Here is an 8,913-nt window from a genome sequence, read left to right on the forward strand (position 1 = left end):
AGAGCCCAGATATGGGCCCTCAACTCTATGGTCAAATAATCTTCAACAAAACAGGAAAAAATATACAGTGGAAAAAAGACAGTCTCTTCAAGAAATGGTGCTGTACATATATTGTACAGCTATATGTAGAAGAATGAAACTTGACCATTCTCTTACACCATACACAAAGATAAACTCAAAATGGATAAAAGACCTCAATATGAGACAGGAACCCATCAGAATCCTGGAGGAGAACATAGGCAGTAACCTCTTCGATATCAGCTACAGCAACTTCTTTCAAGATATGTCTACAAAGGCAAAAGAAACAAAAGCGAAGATGAACTTTTGGGACTTCATCAAGATCAAAACCTTCTGCACAGCAAAGGAAACAGTCAACAAAACAAAGAGGCACCCACAGAATGAGAGAAGATATTTGCAAATGACAGTACACACAAAAGGTTGATATCTAGGATCTATAAAGAACTTCTCAAACTCAACACATACAGAACAGATAATCATGTCAAAAATGGGAAGAAGACATGAACAGTACTTCTCCAATGAAGACTACAAATGGCTATCAGACACATGAAAAAATGTTCATCATCACTAGCTATCAGGGAGATTCAAATCAAAACCACATCGAGATACCGCCTTACACCAATTACAGTGGCCAAAATTAACAAAACAGTAAACAACGTGTGTCGGAGAGGATGTGGAGAAAGGGGAACCCTCTTACACTGTTGGTGGGAATACAAGTTGGTATAGCCACTTTGAAAAACAATGTGGCGATTCCTTAAGAAATTAAAAATAGAGCTACCCAACTGCACTACTGCAATTGCACTCCTGGGTATTTACCCCAAAGATACAGATGTAGTGAAAAGAAGGGCCATCTGTATCCCAATGTTCATAGCAGCAATGGCCACAGTCTCCAAACTGCTGAAAGAACCAAGATGCCTTTCAATGGACAAATGATAAGAAAGATGTGGTCCATATACACTATGGAGTATTATGCCTCCATAAGAAAGGATGAATACCCAACTTCTGTAGCAACATGGACAAGACTGGAAGAGATTATGCTGAGTGAAATAAGTCAAGCAGAGAGATTCAATTATTATATGGTTTCACTTATTTGTGGAGCATGAGAATTAACATGGAGAACATGAGGAGATGGAGAGAAGAAGGGAGTTGGGGAAAATTGGAGGGGAAGACGAACCAGTTCAGAGTCTATGGACTCTGAAAAACAATCTGAGGGTTTGGAAGGGGCAGGGGGTGGGAGGTTGGGTGAGCCTGGTGGTGGCTATTATGGAGGGCATGTATTGCATGGAGCAATGGCTGTGGTGCATAAACAATGAATTCTGGTACACTGAAAAAATTTTTAAAAATTAAAACTTAAAAAAAAAAAATAGAACTGGGATGCCTGGGTGGCTCAGTTGGTTGGACGACTGCTTTCGGCTCAGGTCATGATCCTGGAGTCCCAGGATCGAGTCACACATCGGGCTCCCAGCTTCACGGGGACTCTGCTTCTCCCTCTGACCTTTTCCTCGCTCATGCTCTCTCTCACCTCCTCTCTCTCAAATAAATAAATAAAATCTTAAAAAAAAAAAAATAGAACTTTCGGGGCACCTGGGTGGCTCAGTGGGTTAAAGCCGCTGCCTTCAGCTCCGGTCATAATCCCGGAGTCCTGGGATCGAGCCCCACATCGGGCTCTCTGCTCAGTTGAATGCCTGCTTCCTCCTCTCTTTCTGCCTGTCTCTGCCTACTTGTGATCTCTGTCTGTCAAATAAATAAATAAAATCTTAAAAAAAAAAATAGAACTTTCACTAAACTCAATATCCAAATAATAGACATTCCAGAAAGAACTGAAGAAAATAGAGGGGGAAACATCAATTAAATTACTCAAGAGATTTTCAATGTACAGAAAGACATGAGTGCCCAGTTTGAGAGAGTTCATAAAGTGCCCAGTGAAGTATAAAAATAGATTCATTCAGGGGCATCTCGGTGGCTCAGTCGGTTAAAGCCTCTGCCTTTGGCTTGGGCATGCCCCACATCAGGCTCTCTGCTCAGCAGGGAGCCTGCTTCTCCCTCTCTCTCTGCCTGCCTCTCTGCCCACTTATGATCTCTCTCTATCCCTCTGTCAAATCAATAAATGAAATCTTTAAAAAATTAGATTCATTCAGAGGCTTGCCATCATGAAATTTCATAACATTGGAAACAAACACATCCTTCAAGATCAAAAAAAAAAAAAAAAAAAAAAAAAAAAAGCCTTCAAAAACAAAAAAAAAAAAAAAAAAAAGCAAAGACAGGCTTCCAGAATCAATATGGAGAGAGTGAAAAGAGTGTAGCAATTTTTTAAGTGTTTTTTTTAATTATTTATTTATTTGAGAGAGGGAGAGTGTGAGAGAGAGAACCCAGGTAGGAGGCACTGCAGAGGGAGAGGGAGAAGCAAGCAGAGTTTAATCCCAGGACATTGAGATCAAGACCTGAGCTGAAGGAAGACACTTAGCTGACTGAGCCACCCAGGCACCTCAAGGAGAGTACACATTTTTTAAAAAACTAACATGAATAAATAAAAAGAAAATGAAAAAAAATAGAAATAAAGACTAAATTTGAAGAAATACAAGAATATAGCAACATAAAACAAAGTAGAAATAGAGGATAGAAGATGAAAAGGTGACTATAATGAAATAGAAATAAAGATACAAAGGTTTTTCAAATGAAAGATATAGAAGACATACAAAGAAAGCTTAGATATAATTGAAATAGCTAAAGAAGAAAAACATAGCAATTAAAAATTAAAAATTTAAAGTGCAATGTAAAGAATTCTTTCTCCTAGACAAAATACCATATTGAATAGGACATCAACCCCTTGTGAAGTATAACCCAGAGTAGTCAACACCAACTCATATGTAGTAAAGTACTGTTGAACTTTAAAGATATGGAGAAAAAAAAAAAAAAACATTCAGACAAAATCTAAATGATCAGTAAGGGGAAAATATGTCAGATTGGGTTTGGATTTTTCAACAACATTTTATAACCTCAGAAAGTTGAGTATATCTACAAATCTCATACATTCTCTCTTCTCAAATACTTCCCTTATGCTCAGAGCTCAAAGTAGATTATTGGCAAAATCTCTTCCATCTTTAATCTAACTTTCTGAAAGTTCCTTCCATCTTTTTGATCCAGTGGAAATTTGACTATTCGCTTATACTTCTACTTCTCCTCAATCCCTCTTAGTGGAGTCTGTTTTCTCTCCTTGCCCTAAGTGAAATAGAAATGGGTGTCCTCCTTGCTGCTTCCAGACTATTAAGTTTCTTTTCTACTAAACCTCCAATCTCTTGTGAAGCTCATTTGATCAGCCTACACCATCATGTAGTGGGCTAAATACTGGCCCCAAAAACATCTCAGTCTTAATTCCTAGAACCTATGAATGTTACTTTACATGGCAAAGATGTGATTAAGTCCAGGATCTTGATATTGGAAGAGGATCCTGGATTAACCAGGTCAAGAACACCCTAAATATAAGTGTCTTTATAAGAGGAAAGCATAGAGAGATTTGACAAAAGATGAGGAGAAAGTAGTAGGACAATAAAAGCAGAGAATTGAGTGATGTGCTTTAAAGATGGAAGGGGACACAAGCCAAGGAATGAAGGAAGCCACCATAAGCTTAAAAAGACAGGAAACAGATCTTTTTGCTCAAAGCCTCCAAAAATAACCAGCCTTGTTGACACCTTAACATTAGGGTAATGAAAGTGATTTTTAAATTCTGACTTCCAGAACTGTAAGTGGTAATTCTTTACAGAAACAATCTGAAACTAATATACCCCACTTGGATGCCGTCATCTACAAATTTCCAGGCCATCCAATCTCACTTCATTTCTAGAAGACTATAGTACCTGCTTAGTATCTTACCTCATACACTACCTCAGCAAATAACACATCATCCCCTGTCATGAACAGTCACTGGACCCCTCACCATCATAATCTCAATTTCTAGGATCCTATTCACTGACCATTTCTGTCTTTCCATCCCATTCCTTGCTTCCTCCTCAACAGTCCTTTGATCTACCATAACTTCTAATCCATTAATTTTATCTTTTTTTTTTTTTTCACTGCTTTCACTTGTCTCATGTTCTCCACTCCCCCTTATCAGGCTGAGATTCCAAGATCATTCATCATAATTAGTCTCCCACATACCCTATCAATCCCCTTGCCACAGTCTCTCCCCATCATATCCTTTTGGTGAAATTCCTAAGCCAGTTAAGTCAATCTCTAACCAGTCTGTAGTCTGTACGGGCATAGGAATCGCTGACTAAATCAGGAAAATAGATACTTTGCTGACTTCTCTCAATTAAATTTATCCCCAAGTGGGCCTTTAGGGATGGTTGGAATTCTGGTTACATTTTCTTTTACTTTAATCACTCATTTTCCTGCACATGTATTTCAACACACTAAAATGAGAATCCTATGGGGGCAGAAGACTTATCCATTTGTTAAAGTCTTAGAACTGCACACCACAGGAGTGCATTTCACTAAAATTAGTGTATATAAATTTAAAAATAAAAATGAAAAAACTATGATTTCACATTTCCATCATCAAATCCAATCACTTATCCACACTTGTATCCATATTCATACTCTAACTTCTCTGACACTCAAATGGATAAGCCTTTTTTTCCCCTGCTTCACTTGTTGAACAGGGACAACTCATCTCCACTTCTCTTGCCTGTAGACCGAGATATATACCATTGGCTCCCCTGGTTCTCAGAACTTCAGACTTGAACTATACCACTGGCTTTCCTGGGTCTTCAGCTTATAGACACAGGATTATAGGATTTCTCAGTCTCCATGACACTACAAAATGAGTGAATTTTAGAAAATAGGTGCAAAGGAGAGACAGCAAGATAGCCAAAACAGACACCCCAAACTTAAATTCCACTCAACAATAACAACAATTTGGCATTTACCCGTGGATAAAAATGCCTTTGTGTGATCTGTGGGATCCAGCACCATACACCTAGGGATCTAGGAAGAAGGCTCTTCTAAGGACTTCTTTCATGGCTTGTTTCCTTATGTCTTCAGTGTCTGCTCAAATATCTCTCGATCACATTACAGAGAAGGCATCTCTGATTATGGGTATTTGACACTGCACAGTGGTGCCCCACCTCACTCCCTCCTTCCCAAATAATTTTTCCCTCAAGGCCTTATCGCCATCTGATGAACTATACATTTTATTTCTTTATTTAGATCTTTTCTCTTATTACTGGAATATAAGCATCTGGAAGCCAGGACCTTTATCTTTTATTCATTGCTCCATCCCCAGAATATAGCATAGAGTAGAACGTCACAAACTATCCAGTAAATTTATAATCCTGAGGAGCAGGCAATATCACATTTTCTTTATAGATGAGAAAACCTGGGACTCTGAGAATTTATGCAATTGTTCAAAATCACATAGTATGCACTGGAAAAGCCCAGAAACCTAATAAAGGAAGTTTCCTCCCTTTTTCATCTTGCCTTTGGCCAGCTCTGCGAAATTGTCATTGCTAAAGAGAAGAGAAAAAAATCATGTCAATAACTGCCTTTCAGTTGTTCTTTTAATACAAAAAAAAGAAGGTCAGAACATATTGAAAGAGCTGGAAATCTCAAATCTTAACAGCCTTTGACCCATTAAGTGTTTATGTTGAGCGTCTAAAATCAAATTCATATAAAGGAAGAGCTGTACATGCCAACTTGTCTCGTTTTTTTCCCCTTCCCTTTCTCTACATGCCCTGTAGCTTGATTCACTTCAGTAGAAGAGTACAAATAATTCACCAAGCTGCCTGTTATGGATAATGAACAATCAACCCATGTGAGATAGTCAAAGGTTGAAAAGTAGAAGGAAATTACTTTGGAAGGGAGATGAGTCCAAGGACCACATCAGCAAACTGTGAGAATGCATAGAGATAGGAACGTTGAGAATGCAAGCCAACACTCGTGCCTGAAAACAGCCTGGAAGTAAGTGCTGTTGTTGTCCCGCTGAGATCCTGTACTAAAAGACACAGATCACAGTTTCAGCTAAAATTGTAAAAGTATCTAGATTATATCAGTCAGGCCACTTTCATAGTTTTGATTCTATACCATTAGGAATTTTTGTTAGAGGTTTAGGTCTCAAATTTATCCCAAAGTACTAAGACCCATCTAACATAGGAAGGCACTTCTACTACATTCAGTATTTATTTTTAAATAATCAATGTCTTAACTGACAACACCAACCAAATGATGAATTTAGGTAAAAATTTGATGACAACTGAGATAGTTGTCACCTAGTTTATTTTAAAAATAATCTGCACTGCATGTCTTCATTTCACTTTACTTCTGAGAGGACTGAAAGAACGGCCTCAGCCTGCTCACTCTGCCAGTCACACTGGTCTGTCTTAGCCGGATAAGTTTCCTTAGGTAGTAAAGTGATAGGGAAACAAAAGAAAGGTGTTAGTATTCAGTCCTACTGAGGCACAGGACTCTGAATTTTTCCCGGGAAAATATGTCCAGACACCCGAAGAAAATAACTAGTGAAATTTAAGACTAAGCCATCAAGTTAGGGAAGAAGTAGAACTCAGGACAGCCTCTTTAGTGTTTGAAGAATAAGACTCTGTTAACACAGCTTTCAGAGAGCTCTGGATAATCAACCTGAGTCCTATTCTGTAGCTTCAAGTTTAGGAACATATGTGGACCAGGATTACTCAAAATGGGAAGGACAAGTGTGGTCAATGAGAGATGTGTTCACGTGTGTGTTCTGCTCTGTTACTCAGCAGTCACCTTGTATAATCCTGAGACTGAGATAAATACACCTAGCTCAGAAGAAGTGGTCCTCTCAATGCACATCCAAACTACTTTAGGTATCATCTGTAGACATGCCCCCCAGCCTCATATGTATAAGTATAATGCTAACTTGAGAAGTGGGTTTGGCAGTTGTATTTCCTGAGGTTCTGAAGGGTTCTTGCTGACCCAGACGTTGACATCCACAGATGTCTAACCTGACATCATCTGGAAGCTAACACCTCCATAAATGTCCTAAGGATTATTGCTGACAGCACCAACTTCTCTCTAAATTATTTGGAAAAGAAAATCTTATTTGATCGACCCAATAGGTGTGTTTGTCTTTCTGCCAGTGCAAATCGGCTGGGGCAACTGACAGTTGTCAATACAAAGTCTGTGCTTGAATATCAGTATTTTGGAATAGGGCTTCAGCTCACAGGAAAATAAAAGCCCTGTTTTACTATCTTCTGTACACATAAACACACACACATTAAGTAAAAAGATAACTTTATACATACATATATATTTATATATTACAATACATTCAAAGGTTTCTAATTGCTTTTATTTTTTTATTATGTTATGTTAGTCATCACACAGTACTTCATGAGGTTTTGATGTAGTGTTTCATGATTCATTATTTGTATAATTGCTTTTAGAGTGGAAATGGTGTTAAAGCAGGCAAGAAAGAATTATAGGCTTGAGTAGTTTATTAAACAAAGACTTTATATAAATATATATGATGTGGAAGAATTTAACCTAATCTTTATAATTAAAATATATTAAAAATTAAAATATTTATAATAAAAATATAATAAAAATTGCAAAGCATTTTAGTTATAGGTCTTGATATATTCAAACTATTCTTGGAAGGTGATAAAGTACACAAGTGTCACTGAATGCAGCAAGAGTGGGTGACGCCCCAGCACTGTCTCTTAGAAACTTCATGTGAAATTGAGTCAAGAGCTGAAAGCTCTGTCTCTTCAAACCACTAATTTTAGATGTTAAGCTTTCCTAACTCCACATTTTACAAAATATTCAAGCTAACTTTGCCAAAAATCAGAAATCTAAGTATTTGTATGAAATTAAGAAAGATGAAATTTTCAGAAAACATAATGTAATTTTACACTAAGCCCTAAGATGCACTAAACTATTTAAGGCAATTGACTTCAAGAATTAATCAACAAAGGGGAGTTTGAGCTGTAAAATATGAATATTTAAAATGCAAGGAATTCTCTTATCCATGAATGGATCTAACAACACTGATCTTTGTCATTCACTTAGCTCTAGAGCAAATGCGTGTCCTAGGATAAAACCCCTGGCATAGGTGCAGCCTACAAGCCATGGGGGGAAAAGAGCTAAATGAAATGATCAACCCTGCACAATATGCCTGAAAGGAAAAGTCAGTTTCTCCCTGCTTTGTTTCCAGGAAGGATGGGGCATCACAGGAACAAGGAGAATGACAGGACAACTTTCAGGTTTGTGCAACTTTTAGGTTTGTACAAGCACTTTCAAACTGTGTCACCTTATGGCCACTGTCCCAACCAGAATAGCCCTTTAGGCTACATTCCTTAGGTACAGGACATTCCTTCAGGCTCATGCTCCACAGTCTGAATTTCTACTTTCATAAGGTCTCTCCCCTTTCTGCCCAGTACCTTCACATCTGGAATCATCTTATCTGCATGGCCAAATAACAAGAAGTGTCTGATGGAGACTCTGCATGGCCTCAGTTCTTTCTTCAGGAGAGGCTCCCTACATATCACTTCCACGATTCCCTGCACTGCAGCCTGCAAGGAAGTGATACACTATTTATACATCCAACAAACTTCCTCAGGATGCCCAGTGCCCAAGTCCTATCTGAGAAGTGAGGTCAGATGAGTTATTGTTCTTGAAGATCTCCAAAGCATAATTTTCTTTTAAATTCAATGCATTTCTCAAAAGAAAATAAGAGCTCTGAGAAGAGCGGGTCTTATGTTAAGAAAGCTTAATATTGGGGGAGGAGTCAAGATGGCGGAGAAGTAGCAAGCTGAGACTGCTTCAGCTAGCCGGAGATCAGCTAGATAGCTTATCTAAAGATTGCAAACACCTGAAAATCCATCGGCAGATCGAAGAGAAGAAGAACAGCAATTCTGGAAACAG

The sequence above is a fragment of the Mustela nigripes genome, chromosome 5 (genome assembly GCF_022355385.1).
Source record: "Mustela nigripes isolate SB6536 chromosome 5, MUSNIG.SB6536, whole genome shotgun sequence".
In the NCBI taxonomy this organism is placed as follows: domain Eukaryota; kingdom Metazoa; phylum Chordata; class Mammalia; order Carnivora; family Mustelidae; genus Mustela; species Mustela nigripes.